The following is a 15,935-nucleotide window of genomic DNA, read 5'->3' on the forward strand; positions in this document are numbered from 1 at the left end:
GCTTCATAACTAGTGTTGAAGAGTAGCCACAAAGTTCCATTCACAAGCTACTTTGAATTTGAAATGATGCATTAACAAAATACGAAGCTAGCAAACTTATATAATGAGATAAGCAAACTTTTTCAACTGTGACAAGCACGACATAACTAGACTTGTTCAACCATGACACACAAGACATAAGCAAAGTGGTTTAACCTAAAAAGAGCAAACTATGAATTTGAAACAACAAGATAAAAAGCAAGCACAAGCGCAAGCAACACGAAGGAAGACTTTGATGTCTCTTCATCCCGCATAGTGGCAGTGGTAGTAGGGATCAGCCTCCTACTCTTTTGAGATTTCCCAACCTATTGTGATGTTGTTGATTATCTTCCATGACTTGTACATGGCGTGCGCATCTATTCCTACGTACTCTATGAGTTTCTCTGGCAGCGGGCCGGTCCCCCACAGTTTGTGGTCTTCCTTCTTGTCGATCTTTTTCTTCATGCCTTTGTAGAATGGGTGGATGACGCTGGTTGCAACATCAGCCAAGGAGTCGTACTTTTTCCCAGTGCCTGGAACTCTCTAGTTGCACGGCATGTCGATGTAGTTGTCGGGGTTGATCTCCAAATAAGACATCTTCAGCTTCTCTTTGTCCCCTTCAATGCTGAAACCGGCAAATGTGAACAACTTCTCAGGCTTCAGCATCTCATTGAGGCGCTTGGGCCTGCAGGGGGAAAGACATTTTGAAGATTAGTATTATTTTGATGTTTGAGTTCTTCATTTTTGTTTTGTTTTACAATCGATGAATCCATGAAGTAGATTCTTATATAGTATAATTAATGGATGAATGTAATTCAGAAACTAGTAGTTTTGTTCTGAAATTAAATTCAAGTACACCATGGATTATATACAATTTGAGTCAATGATGTATCTGCTGCTTTACTACTAGTTTAGTTTACTTTTGTTGAATAGAACAACACATACCACTGCTTCACCAAGTTCTTAGTTTTTTGCTTATTAAAATAACAACAGACCAAGTTTAGAAACTACTTCAATACAGCAAGTTCAGAAACATCTTTTTAATACATCGAGTTCATAAACGACACTATTGGATCAACATCAGAAACTACACTAGTACATCAACTTTAGAAATTAATCTTCTGCAGGATTTTCAAATAGTAATCCAGTGCATCAGGTTCAGAAATACATTTATAGTGCATCTACTTGAGAACGTGCAGTAGTGCATCCACTTTTCACGAACTACACTAGTACATCTAGTTGGGAAACAAGTTTGATGAAATTTTGAGGATAAAGTGCTAATTAAACAGATGAACCAAATAGAGCAAATGAGTAGGATGGGTTATCATTTTGTGGCCGCTGCGATGTGGTACACCAGGCAGAGTTCCTCCACGCACAATTGCAGGACAGCTGCCATTTGGGAGGTTCATCTTCCCTGGTGTACTCCACATCAACCCCGACAAACCTAGGATACATGCCGCCAGCCTTCTTCCAGAGCCTGGTGATCATCTCGTAGGCCTTGTCTGGTTTGCTTGTGCAGACGATCTCTAGCGTCTCCTTGCCGTGGAGCTCAACCCCTGTGAGGGTTTTGGTGTACTCGCGCTTCTCACCGAGGATGTGAACGTTGTCGAGGTTGCTGCTCTTGTCGGACGTCTCGCCATGATGACGCTTGGCGGACGGTTCCTCTGCCGTTGCCCTCCTCTGGTGACTATGGGCTTGGAAGAGAGAAGTTTCTGGGTTGTCTGCAGTGGAGATGGAAGCGGTAATGGTGGTTCTCGGAATGGAATGAGGCAGAGATGGACGGGGATGTGTGGGAGGCGGTTCGTCGGGGACGTGGGTGTAGTGGTCGTGGGCCGCAGTTGAAGTCCGTCGTGGCAACAATCCAATGGGTGGCGCGGGCGGTGTCCTGGAAGAACCAACTGTACAATCCAATTTCTTTGCCAGGGTATTAATCTGGTCGCATTGATTAATCTTGTCAAGCTGCACTTATCAGTTGCTTATCCCACTTGCTCGTCTCATGGTCGGTGATGATGGCATTTTACTGTCACACTGATCCGTCTTGTCAAGCTGTACTTATCAGCTGCTTATCCCACTTGCACGTGTCAGGGTTGGTGATGATGGCGGTTTGTACTCCACTATTGTGGGTACCTAGACTGGTGATTGTAGTGTAATTGAACTTACCGAATACGAGTCAGACTATGTGTGTCATGCGCCTCTTTTTTAAAACATTTTTTGTTTTTTTTGAAAGGATTGTTTATATCAACATAATCTTTGAAAGTATTTTTACAAATAAATTAGTTTGTCATCAGTACAGGTGTATTATATTTGCACTTTCATTATTTTCTATTTGCTTGAGGTAATTATTTTTATGTACTGATGGACTTTCTGAACTAGGACTGGCATAACCAGACATACCTTGTTTTTGAAACGATGTTTTTTGAGGTGTTCACGGGTGTGTTTGGTTACTCTGCCTTGTACTGATTAGTGAGAATTATTAGTACTGATGTACTATAAGAGTTTAAATGTTCCTTAACATATTTTTGCTGAGTTAATGGTCGACACTAGTGTTGACGTTACATATATCCAGATCAGTTTTTTCAAATATATTTGTGACTGCATTCAAAAGGTTTATCAAATGCTTTACATAATAATGTCACTGGTCCAGTGGCACAAATCACAAATTATATCTTAACTACAGTACTGATTGAGAAATTGATGATAAAGCTAAATAAGTTTTGGTAACGACAGTGTTTTATGATATGATTCCTCATTGTGTACCAAGGCAACCGAGAGTACAAGCTTATTTTTGAATTGATGCAGCAGCATAACAACTATGGATTATTTAGTCTTGAGATCCTCCTAACTGGCCCTGAATGTTGTCCCTTGTCGGCGCCCTTTCCTGGTTGATCCTTGGCAGCTTCATCGTCAGTTTCAGTTTCCTCGTCCCCAATACTATCATCTTCATTGCCTCCGTCTGATTGGTCGTCATTCTCGTCAAACTATTCTTCTTCATCCTCTTCTTTTGATTTTTTGGAGCTCTGGACCTTGCCCTATTTCTGTTCAACGCCACTGACCTCCTTGCCCACTTTGCATGTGCGGGCATTATGTCCGTCAGTTCCCCCACACTTGCGGCAAGTGTAGCTGTTACGTGTGTCGTCTCCATTGGTAGAAACTTGGGCGGCTCCAATCTGCTTCTGCAGCTTTTGTTTGTTCAATGGCATCTGTGCAGAGTGGGCATGTGCGATAATTACGATTGGTCACCACGTTGCAGAATCCACATGCCCTTATCCCGAGAGGTTTGGCATCCGGGCCGAATTCCACGCGTCTGATGGGGCGTGGCGGCTTTTTGGCTGCTGCTTTCGCTGCTTGCATCTTACTCTTCCTCCCCTTTGTGTTTGAGAATATGGGTGGTTTAATTACCCTTTCCTGCTGCTGCTGGTAGGATGTCCTGTTATCATGTCGTTCGCCTACAGCACCATCAAGCTCATGATCTTGCACGTTAGCATGTTGCTTCTCTTGAGTGTGCACATGGGCAAGCTCTGGTTGTTGTTGCTCCTCTTCCTCGTTGTCGAATGGGTCAATAGCTCCCAGATGGTTCATCTCGGATAAGATTGTAGCAATATCCTGCTCAATGGCTTCGTTGTCAGCAACACCTCCGTTTTCAGCAGAATGCATGGTGTCGAGTTCTTGTTCAAGTCTTTCCATGACGACCCGTGACCTTGCCATTTAGTCTTGGCTTCTCAAGCTTTTTCTGTGCACCCTCATGTTCAGCTGGAGCAGTGCGCTTTCAATGCAGTATTGGGAGGCCTTGTTTGACGCTACTGTCCTCAAGTCATTTCTGTTGAATGTTGGCTGGATGTTTGGGCGTTTGGTGTATCTCCTGAGGATGTATTTCTCTGGAACGCTGGCAGCCTTAATTATTTGCATCATGCACAGGACATGCATGCAAAAAATACCTGTATTTTTTTGGAAGAGGTGCATTTTTTTTGTCATTTCATTCGAACAAAAACTTTGCAAAAATAACTAGTACAGTATGTAACATCTTTTTTAGTCCTCGCCTGTGTGGTCCCATAGCTTGCACTCACAGTCATATATTTCTCCCACGGGGTCTGCAACCACCTGGAACGTGTGCTAAGACCACGCAAACAGTTTTTGCGGTTTGTTGTAGCGCACGAGGTACTTTGTGGGCTGTTCCGTCTCTATCGCCGTGAAGAGTGTACTCAATTTTAGCCTTTTTCTGATCTCGTTGTACACAACTCATGAGTAAAGCTTTGCCATTTGAGTGTCAAACCCATAGAAGGTCAGTGTGTATTGTTCCTTCTACACAAGCAAGAGTGATGACCAAATTATTAGTTTTCTCGCAGGAAAAACTTGTCTAACTAATAAAGTTTTACTTTAGTAAGCATGTTATTTGGTCTTACAACAGGTGATAGAGCTATACCCGGTTACCCATTGTCTCCTAGTTCTCTGTCTGCCTCCTGGTTTTAACGCAGGAGTTTACCTGGCTGACAAACTGGTGGAGGTTTTGTCTCTCACTTACGAAGTTCTTCTTGAGCACATAGTTCATGCTCTCATTCCGTTGTGCGGACGTCATTTTGGCACAGAAAATTTCTTTGAAGTAAGCTGATACCATTTCTCGCGCTCGTTCCACATTGCCACCATTGTTGCATCATCATGGAGGTTGTACTTATCCATGAGTGCTTTCCAGGGAGCCACAAACTTAGTTGGCATGAGGGGCCAGTTGAGGATTGTTGTGAATTCATCCTTAAAGGTTTCGTGGAGGTTGTACAGGTATGCGAGGTGTTCCATGTACTTCTTCATAATGTGCCAGCAGCACAGCTTGTGTATTGTGTTCCCGAAAGCATCTGGGATTGCCAAAGCCATTGCGGGGCACTGGTCTGGTAATGATAAAAGAGACGTGGAGTGGTCAGTAGATTGTAGTGCATATATACAAATAGAACTGACACAACATTTTTTACTGTGTTATTTTCCTTTTGGGAGGGGGGAGGGGTGGTTTGGTGGCTGTACCTGTGAGGATGCATGTAGGAGCTTTCCCTATCATGCCCCTTAAAATGTTTTGAACAACCATCTGAATGAATCTGCATCCTCATCTCTTATCAGGGCGAAAGCAAAGAATGTAGTCTGTAAGTGGTTGTTAGTACCCACAAACATCCCAAGTGGCATATGGTACTTGTTGGTCTTATATGTGGTGTCAAACGTTACGCAGTCACCAAAGTCTTGATACGCCCCTCGGTAGCTTGTGTTCGCCCCGAATATGTTCTTCACTCTGTCGGACTCATCAAGTTGTATGTCACAGAAGAATTCCCTGTTTATCACTTTCATCTCCCTAAAAGAGTTGACAGTCTTTAGGACATCGTCCACATCATCCATCCTTGAATTCTTTGCTTTGCTGCATATTAAAAGTGAACAGTCATTCAAAAATGCATGTTGAACTGGCATCAGGTCATGTGTTGTGTAATATGTTTGTACTGACAGAGGTAAAAAGATGGAGCGGGTTTATGGGAGGAGAACAAGTTTGTACTTACATGTTAATCAGGTCTTTGGCATTCATTTCAAGGAAGTACCTACCGGGGTCATCGCCGCCCAGTATGCTCATGGTTTGCGTGTGTTCAATGCCTTTGAACTGCAGGTACTTGACGTACTCCAAGATTGTTTTGTCAAAGTTTTTGTGGGAGTGCAAGAATACAAGCATTTGGGGGAGAGTTGTAGTCTGTGGTTGTGTTCCCAGACTATCTCTTTTATGACAAGTGTTCCATCATTTTCCCTCTTCAGCCTCATTTTAGCCCCATATTTAGTCCTGGATATCGTCTTGTTCCGCTATCTATTTGCTTCTGACACCTTCGATTCATAGAATCCATAGCACGTGCAATAAAGGTAGATTCTGGTGTTAACTTTGGAGCCTTCCCTGACAGCAAAACTCGCGTGCTTTGCATAGACGTTGTAGAAGTTCTTTGCCTCTTTGAAAGTTTCAAAGCGCGTCTCTAGCCTTGGCAGAACGTAAACTTCAATGTTAGGTGGTTGCATGCAACAGTGAGCAAACAAAAACGTAGTTATGAAATGTTAGATGGGGTGGTCACGGTACTAGGGTATGGACTGTGCTTGTATGTTTTTCATGAATGGATACTTACATGTGTATAGCTCTGTGCTGCCTCTGGTGTTTGCTGTTCACCCTGGTGTATGGGCGCGGTTGGTGTTACCCTCAGCACATGCAGCAATGCATCTCTTGGAGGGAGCACTGTTGATGAAGCTCTCCGTCTCTCATTGTACGACCGTCTTCCATCAGATTCGTTCTGAGGTCGCTCCTGTCTATATGGCTCATATCTTCTACTTTGCACCCTGCTAGAGTGGCAAACATTTTTGTCTCTTGGGCGTGGTCTTCCCGTCGCAACCGCTTTTGCAGCACGGATGATTGATGTTGGCGGAGCAACTGGTGGAAGCATGTGTGTCCTTGCCTTTCTACATGCGTTAGGGATGGAAAACATTTGTTGTTGGGGAAATTGTTGACCTTGTTGCAACCCAGCAGTGGCAAAGCTTGTATTCCCGGATATCGGTGTTTGCTGCATAAAAGAACCTGTCCGTGCTTCTGATGATTCTGGTGTAGCTTGAAATCTGCCTGTATTGTTGAAGTATCCATGTGCTATTTCTGGTGTTACCCAACCAGGCGGTGCCCCATATCTTCTTGGCTCATCAAACCCTCATTGTGTGTGCCGCCTTGCATGTTTCTGCAATGACATTCAACAGTTTTGGGATTAATCTTTTCTGCATTTTCTCGTATACATGATATGGGTAACATGTCATGCACTGAAGGTAATGTATAAGTTGAACTTGCATCGCTGGGTGTTATTAAACTTTGTTCTCTATTTTGTATCTGATTTAGTTTCAGTCGAACTGATGAATGGACATGTTCAGCACTGATGTATTGATGTACTGATTTTTAGCACTGATGCATCTGTTATGGAAAGTTTTTTATCTTTTTCATACAACTGATGCATAAACATTTTGGTGGACTGCTTGTAAATTGAACATTGAACTTCAGAGCAGTATGCATATGCATATATATATATATATAACTGATGCATGTCTTCTCTTTTTTCATCTAGAACTTATGCAACTACACTAGAAGTACTCATAGTTTATGTATCATTGAACATACTTGTAACAAGTGTATATTTTTTTAACAACATTCTTTTACTCGTTTGAACTGACACAACTACATGTCATGTACTATTAGAAATAACAACATACAACTTGCAGTGGTAGCTGAACCTTATATAAAGCCTAGTAGCTACTTGGACTGATGCATAAGTTTATGTTTTTTTACTTGAACTGAAGGTAGCATATTAGAGGTACTAACAGTAACCTTGACATCCAAATTGTGCATCAAGTGGCAGGGGTGTAATGAAGTGATGCAAGCATTTGCAGTGTACTATCAGCTACTGCATCATAGGAACATGTGTCACTGATGCAGCACACATGTAGTAGTGATGAATCTAATAGTGTAACATGTAGGCACAACATAGTGTGTGCAATTTTTAAATTGAATCTTCTGCATAGCAGGACTGATCAACTGATGAACTGACACAAACGTGGTATTGTTCTTCAGGCAAACCCAGACATGAAAACATTTTTTGAACTGATCGTTTGTGCTTTAGTAGCAATCAGGCAGATTCAATTTCGAGGAAAATTAGTGTGGGAAGTAGACATCACCTCCAGTGCCTTGTTCTTGGATCGGACTTCTTCTTCTTCCTCTCGTGGGCAGCGTACTGGCATAATCTTGGAAGGCGGCACCATTGATGCAGGCAATGAGCTTGGGGAGACGACGACGCTCCTACTTGTGGTGGAGCTTCGGCGACAAGGTCCGGCGAGGGGGAGGCTGGTGGCGTCGAAGGAGCTCTGGCAAGGGGGAGGCTGGTGGCAGAAATCAAGGATCCGTCAAAGGAGCTTCGGTGAGGGGGAGGCTGGTGGCGGGGATCACGGGCCCGTCGAAGGAGCTCCGGCGAGGGGGGAGGCGGGAGGCGGGGATCACGGCCCCGTCAAAGGAGCTCCGGTGAGGGGAGGAGGTAGGAGGCGAGGACCACGGCCCTCGCGAGGGAAGGAGGGAGGCAGGAGGCAGGGATCACGACCCCGTCATTCCTTTGCCAGCGAGCAAGGGGATGGCGGCGGTGGATCCGTCGGCGGCCAGTCACGGCGCAGCGGGCTCCCTCGCTCTGGCTGACGCCATCGCTCGCTCGCCCACGACGGTTGCCTCCGGCGGAAGGTGGGTTGGGTTCGGGCTGGGACGGGATGGGGGGATTCTACGATGTAAGTGTGTCGCGCTCTTATAGGGTCAGGGGTAACAGAATATTATTCTGTTACTAGTAACAGAATAGTCCTATATATATATATAGCCGGTCTATTGTGCTAATATTAGCATAATAGTTATTCTGCTAACACGTCCGAACTGCACGCTCAACGAAAGTGCACGTCATTGTTGATATAAGAGCACTGGACTACTTATGCGAGTGAACTTCCCGTCGCAAAAAATTGCACGCAGTTTTTTTGGTACTGTTTTTACTCCAATTTTTAAACCGTTTGTCGGAATGAGGCATGTAATATACCATTGGAAAGCTATGGATTAGGTTCAACTTCGCCATGTAGAAATTTTTCCGGGATTCCTCACGGTTTAAGATCAGTTTTGAAAACAGTGAGGCTCACGACGAGTGGCAGCGAGCGTATTTTCACCTTTTATTTTTCTAAACCGCTTGTCGAAATGAAGGAAATGATACACCATTGGAAGGATATCGTCGAGGTGCAACTTTTCCATATATATTACTTTATCTAATTCATTATGGTCTAAGAGCGGTTTTAAATTTACTAAATCGTGGAATTATGTTTCTTTAATTATTATTATTTTGCAATTTTCGGTACTGTTCTCGCTCTAGTTTTTGAACTGTTTGTCGAAACGAGACGTGTGATGCGCCATTGGAAATCTACGGACGAGGTACAACTTTCATATGCAGAAATGTTTTTGAGATTCCTTACAATTTTAAGTTAATTTTGAAAATCATGCAGCGGACGACGAGCGGCAGCGGCCGTCTTTTCGTGAATTTTTGACAAACCGCTGGTCAGAATTATTCTAATGATACACCATTGAAAAGATATCGACTAGAGGCGACTTTTTCATGTAAAACACTCCCTAATTCCTTGCGGTTTAAGAGCAGTTTTAAATTATCGAAATGCGGACACTCTGTTTTTCGCGACACCAAAATCGTTGAAGGAACTACATGAGACAGAAAAATGCACTACTTCAGACGGAAAACTGCACTGCATCAGACGGGCAAGTGAACTTCATGATCTGTTTCATTTAGACGTAAATTTTCTCACATTGGGCGTAAGTGAACCGCAAAAGTATGGAGAAGTGAACCGCATTAGTTTTTTCGTTGTTTCGGTAACAATTTTTCTTACACTTACAAGATGAACAACATCAAACAACCGACCACACTGCCTTAGTTGGAAAACCGCAGTGCATCAAATGGTCAAGTGAACCGCATTACTTGTTGGGAAGTTTTTCTTTTCTTTTTTCCATCGTGTGTTCTGCACTGTAAGGATGAGGAGAGTAGTTATGTGTATACGTTCCTCCATGATATTTTATTTTTAATCGGCACACGTTCTGCACTACACGAACAAGACTAATGTACTAGAGGGGGCGGCACATGTGCATTGCACGTAGAATGCAAAAATACTGAAAACACATTATCACACGTTCATCACAGGGGGAGGGCAAAAAACTTCAACACAGGGGATGCATCCCACGCTTCCCGGGGACATCTGAGCTACATGGTCAATGTTAATGATCTGCATCATTTTTGTGTGTGTCAGTCTTCTCCAGTAAAATAAGTTAACTGAACCACGAGGAACAGCCCCATCTAAGCCGCACTAGAGCACACCCGCATTTTAACTTCACCGCAGTGCACTGCAAAACAGAAAGAAGAAAACACACACAAACACGTCAGGGATGGATCGAAGCACAGGGGGTCCTCCTGGCGCAAGCATGCACTGAAACGGCCGTGACACCGGGCCGCGTGTGAGGCCATGGCGAACTGCATCAGAAGGCAAAAAAACACGGGCGTTAATGTTGCACAGCACGTCGAACTTCATCTGTTGTAGTTCATTTTTCTTATTACACTGTTTTTCAACGTTCTAAGAATAGCAAACTGCAGTGCGCTAGATTTTTTGAAGTAGTACACAACAAAATCTACCAGCACATACATGACATGAGATGAACTACACATACCCAACGAACCTGGATACTTTGTTTTTGAAAAGGGAAAAAAAGGAAGTGAGTTGCGTTGTCATTCCCGGCACACTACTTGTTGCACCCCACCAAACTGCACAACATCATGCATGCACACGCTGCCTGAGTTGCAGGTGCACACCGTGATGAAGAATTTGCATCCGCATGCAAAAAACGCCAAAGGCTGCAAACGTATGAGCACTAAACTGCATCATGCGCGCCTCCGAGCTACACTATCATGGTCGCCGAGCTGCACATTTTTTTCTTGCATGAGGCGGATGGTGCTCGGCGACTCGAGGCACAACCGGGAGAACAGCCCTCGTCGTGTGTGAGCAGGGGTGGAGTGGGATGTTGAGCCTTCGGCGAGGACGTACCAGCCGAACTACACGGGAGCGTCAACCGAGCTGCACTGGGCGCGGCGCCGGTACCTGAAGGAGCACACCTACGGCAGATGAACTGCATCTGTGTAGCAACTGAGCTGCATGGGGCGGCACCTGAAAATCACTGTGGGCGCAGGGGGAGAAGATGCGAGCACAGAGGGGGTGAAATTCAACTGTGCAGCGTGTCGGACGGCGGATCTGGCTGTTGGAGGCCGGATCCGACGCGAGAAGCACGGCAACGGCTAGATCCAAAGCGGCGGCAGGGAGGGCAAGGTTCTGAGATGGCCACCTGTGGCACGAGCAAGATGAGAGGGTAAGGTGAGGACGAAGAAGGGAAGGAGAGAGCGGAGGGTGGCTCGGATCCAGTGTTGTAGTGGTCGTCCAGCGTAGTGAAGAACCAGATTGGTGTCTAGCGCGGTGGGTGGTGGTGGTCGTACGGCGAGATGGGAAGTGATGGTCTGGCTGTGGGTGGCGTAATGGGAGGTGGTGCCCGGACGGCGCACTAGGAGGTGGTTGTTGGCTCCGTGCAGATTCGGCCGGTGGTTGCTCTAGATTTGTCGCCGGGAGTCTACCTCGCTGGGGACACCTCGGGTGTTGCCGGATCTAGGCCCCTGCGATGTGCTTGAACGGGAGGAAGGTCCCATGCTCGCTGAAGGAGGCGAGGCCGACGCGAGGTGGCGCAAGGGAGGGAGGTGGTGACTGGGGCGGGTGGCGCGCGGAGGGAGGTGGTGGTACGGCGCGGTGGAGGGACATGGGGCGGCGGCGGGGGAGGGAGGTGGTGTGGTGGTGAGGTGGAGGGAGGTGGGGTGGGGTGGGCGTGGCCCCGGCTGAAGGAAGGAGGTGGAGGGGAGAGTTCGTGGATGGAGGAAGGAGGTCGAGGTCGTGGGTGGAGGCAGTTTTCTCCGGTTGCTATGTGGTCCGGGTCAAGTGGATCGAGTAGTACACAAGTGTTACCAGAATAAGACATTTTGTGTGTAGAATAAGACTCTTGAGGGGTGTTATTAGAATAGACTTCTCATAACTACCTGACATGTCCCAGCGATAGTAGTTGAACTTCCCTCGGTGCTAGGTTCAACTTCCGCAAACATTGCCCAAATGGGGCTTGCGATATACCGTTGGAAAGCTATGGACATCAGTATCATGACCCAAGTTAATTTTTTGGCAAAACATAAGCGGTTTAAGAGCAGTTTTGAAAATCATTTTTTCTTCACACAAAAAACGTGAATCATATTTTCGATCCCATTTCTAAACTGTTTATGGGAATGAGGCAAATAATATGGCGTAATATAAAAAGTTTTCTCTAATTCCCTATGGTTAAAGAGTAATTTCGAAAATCATAGAATTTCGCAAACCGAACAGCCGAGTTCGTATTTTCGATGCCATTTTTGAACGGCTAATTCAATGGAGGCAAATGATATGGCGTTGGAAAGCTTATGAAAATGCGCTTCTTTTTCATGTACATTTTTTAAATGAATGGTTTAATAGTAATTGAGAAAACCGTCCAAGTTCCATCGAGATCGTATTTTTGAGTTAATTTTTTAACAGTAGGTCGGAATGCAACAAATGATATGGAGTTGGCCTAAAGAAATGCGAAACTTTTTGGTATATAATTTTTCTTGCAACTCCTTATGGTTTTAAGTCAATTTAGAAAATGGTTAAAATGTTTTTTGGCTGTAATTTTTGCAAAATTTGTCAAAATAAGGCAAATAATATACCGTTGGATAGCTATCAAAAATGCAAAACTTTTTCGTATGTAAAGTTTTCTCTAATTCTCAGTCATTTATAAGTAATTTAGAAAATGGTGAGATCATGATTTCTCTTCATCGCGAAAGGAAATGCATTGTGTCAAGTACTTGAACTTCTCTTGCAGTTCTGTTTGAACTTCACTCTGTTTCTGACGTGTTGTTTTTTGCCCATAACTCCCGAACCACTTACCCAGAATTGAGCAAATGATATACCGATGGAAAGCTATTGAAAACACACAACTTTCCCGTGTTGATCAGTTTTTCATGCTCGCAATGGTTCAAAAGAATTTTTTGAATACATAAAAACGTGTTTTAAATGGTATACATGAAAATTTTCAACCGTTCATCGAAATGTAGCACATAATATACCATTGGAAAGCTTATGAATAGCAGGAAGTTTTTCATGTAGACAGGTGTTATAAATTCGTTGCCGTTAGAAAGCAATTTTTAAAATGGCAAAACAACGTTATTTTTTGCCTTTTTCAACATGTAAATTAATGAAAAACATCTCGCACATGAATTTTGAACTATGCTAGGAGGAGCGCGTGAACTTCTGGCAACAAACCTTTTAAGCTTTTTGTTTTCTATTTTTATATTCTCATCTGAAACGCATTCTGTGTAGTAGTTGAACTTCCCGCTGTTTTCACCTTGAACTTCTATCACGTATTTTTTCTACCTCTCGCACAAGAATTTTTGAACTTTCTCAGGTCGAGCACTTAAACTTCTAGCAACAAAACTTTTAGCCTTTGTTTTTACATTATTCTTATTAATACAAAATGCACATCGTGTAATACGTGAACTTCTGGCGGTTATCAATCTGAACTTCTCTTGATTACTTGAAAATATCTGAGTTTTTTATAGACATTGAACCACTCTACCCTTTTTATTTGAACTCCATTGTGTATTTTTCAAAATGTGAAAATTGGAGGTTTTTTAGAAATTGAACTTATTGGTTTTATGCTTTAGTAACTAGGAAAATCCATTTTTCAAATAAATATCAAATTGCTCCGATTTTCCAATTGAACTTCTTGGTTTTATTCTCTAGTAACGTGAAAACCTGAGGTTTTTTATATACATTGAACTACTCCATTTTTCAAAATTGAACTTCTTGGTTTTAATCTTTAGCATCGGGGAAATCTAAGTTTTCATCATCATTAAACTGCTTCATTTTTTAATTAGGACTTAATGGTGCTATTCATTAGTAACGGGAAAAGTCCTAGTTATGTAATAAATGTCGAATTGCTCAATTATTTAAATTTGAACTTATAGGTCTTTTTGAAAAAACAGGGAAAATCTATTTTTATAAACTTTTTTGAACTGCTCGGTTTTTTAAATTTGACATTCTTGGTATTGTAATAAACATTGAACTTCTCTGTTATTTAAATTTGAACGTCTAGGTTTTTTAGAAACAAGGAAAATCCATTTTCTTTATAATTTTTGTAATTTGGCCTTCTTGGGTTATCCTTTAGTAACGAGGAAAATCCTAATTTAGTAATAAATATCGAACTAATTCGTTATTTAAATTTCAACATTTAGTTTTTTTAACCTCTAAGGGTATTTCTAGAAATGGAGACAATATGTTTTTATATTAAAACATTGAACTACTCTATTATTTCGATTTGACTTTCTTGGTTTAATTTTAAAAACGGAAAAAATCATTTTTATAAACACCAAACCATTTTGTTATTTTAACTTGAACTTCTTTGTTCTTTTAGTTTGAACTTCTAGTTTTTTTAGAAATGGGGAAAATCTATTTAAACTTTTTTAGTTGTTCCTTCATTTTGATTTGAACTTCTTCGTTTTATTATTTAGTAACAAAAACTCTAACTTTTTACAAACTTCGAACTTCTCTCTTATTTCAATTTTAACTTCTTAGTTTTATTCTTCAGAAAAAATATATTTTTTAAAAAAGCATGAAACGTTATTTTAAACTCAACTTCATACTTTTATTTTTCGTAGAAACAAAAATAACTCGAGTTCTACATATAGATCGAACTACTCCGTTACTTTATTTTGAACTTCTCGATTTTTATTTGTTTAGTGGCAAGGAAAATCCGAGTTTTTAAATTTGAAGTTCTTAAAAATTAACTCAAACTTCTTTGGGTCTTTTGAAATGGTGAAAGACAAATTCTTTGTTCAAATTTGAACATCCAAGTTTTTATTTATTTAGAATAGCAAAATTTTGAATTTTTTATAAACTTTGAACTACACCATAACTTTAAGTTGAACTTCTAGGTTTATTCTATCGTATTATTTAGAAATCCAAGTCTTTAGTAATCATTGAACCACTTCGTTATTTAAATTTGGACTTCTATGTTTTTCCTAAAAGCGGAGAAAATCTCGTTTTCATTGTCTTTTTTGTTGAACCGCTTCATTATTTAAACTCGAACTTCTAGTTTTATTCTATAGTATCGTTTAAAAATCCAAGTTTTTAGTAATCGTAGAACCACTTCGTTATTTAAGTTTGAACTTCTATGTTTTTCTTAAAAACAGAGAAAATCTCGTTTTTCATTGCCTTTTTTGTTGAACCGCTTCGTTATTTAAGCTTGAACTTTTAGGTTCTTCGTTATTTAAATTTAAATTCCGTTATTTCTAATTTTCTTTAATTTAACTATTTGGTTTTGTTTTTAGAAATGGGAAAATCCTTTTTATAAACATCAAACAGTTCTATTTTATTTTTAAAATTTGAACTTCTTTGTTTCATTTTTTAATTTGAACTTTAATTCTTTTACAGTTTGGATTTCTCAAAAAATTCTCAACGAACATCAAGTCAAGTTTTTCATAAGCCAAATAAGGAAACAATCCAACAAGAAAAATACATACTTTTAAAAAAATCTTTCGAGGGGCATAAACAATGTGTTTTGAATTTTGGACTAGGCTTCATCGAACTGAGCAACTGGTTTTCACTGACACCTGAACGCTGAACTTGGTTGGTTTTATTCTCTGACCTTCCACACTCGATAGATATAGAAGGTCGTGAGAACTTTCTTCTCCAGCATCATATGCAAATTTCTCAAGCATTGTATCCACATAAGTAGACAAATCTAAAATTTTGATTTATACAAAGTAGACAAATCATCACACGTGCATACAAAAGCACATGAGATCTGCACCAATGTACTCATGTACAACCAATTCATCATCAAAGTATGAGGCTCCTTGTTGAACAGATCCGAGAGAAGAGGAAGGGTCTGTAATTCGCGTGCTTGTAGCACAAGCAGGCAACAACATCTCATGTGCTGGCGAGCACGAGATATTTCTCGACGCAACCACGGGTGGGCAGCAGGTCACGGCGGCGGCGCGTATGTAGGTGTAGAAATCTGAATTTTGTTCAAAGAAAAGTGAGAGCGTCGAGCTTGTAGCTTGATAGAATCTGAAGTTCTTTGAATCGAAGTTGGAATTGTATTCAGTGCCAACCTGAACTTCTTTGAATCTGAATATGTAGTATAAGAAGCAGCAATAGCAACTAGCAGCATTACCACCATGTCCAGGAGCACGAGCTCATGCGCTACAGGAGGT

Source organism: Triticum urartu, chromosome 7 (genome assembly GCF_003073215.2).
Source record: "Triticum urartu cultivar G1812 chromosome 7, Tu2.1, whole genome shotgun sequence".
Lineage (NCBI taxonomy): Eukaryota > Viridiplantae > Streptophyta > Magnoliopsida > Poales > Poaceae > Triticum > Triticum urartu.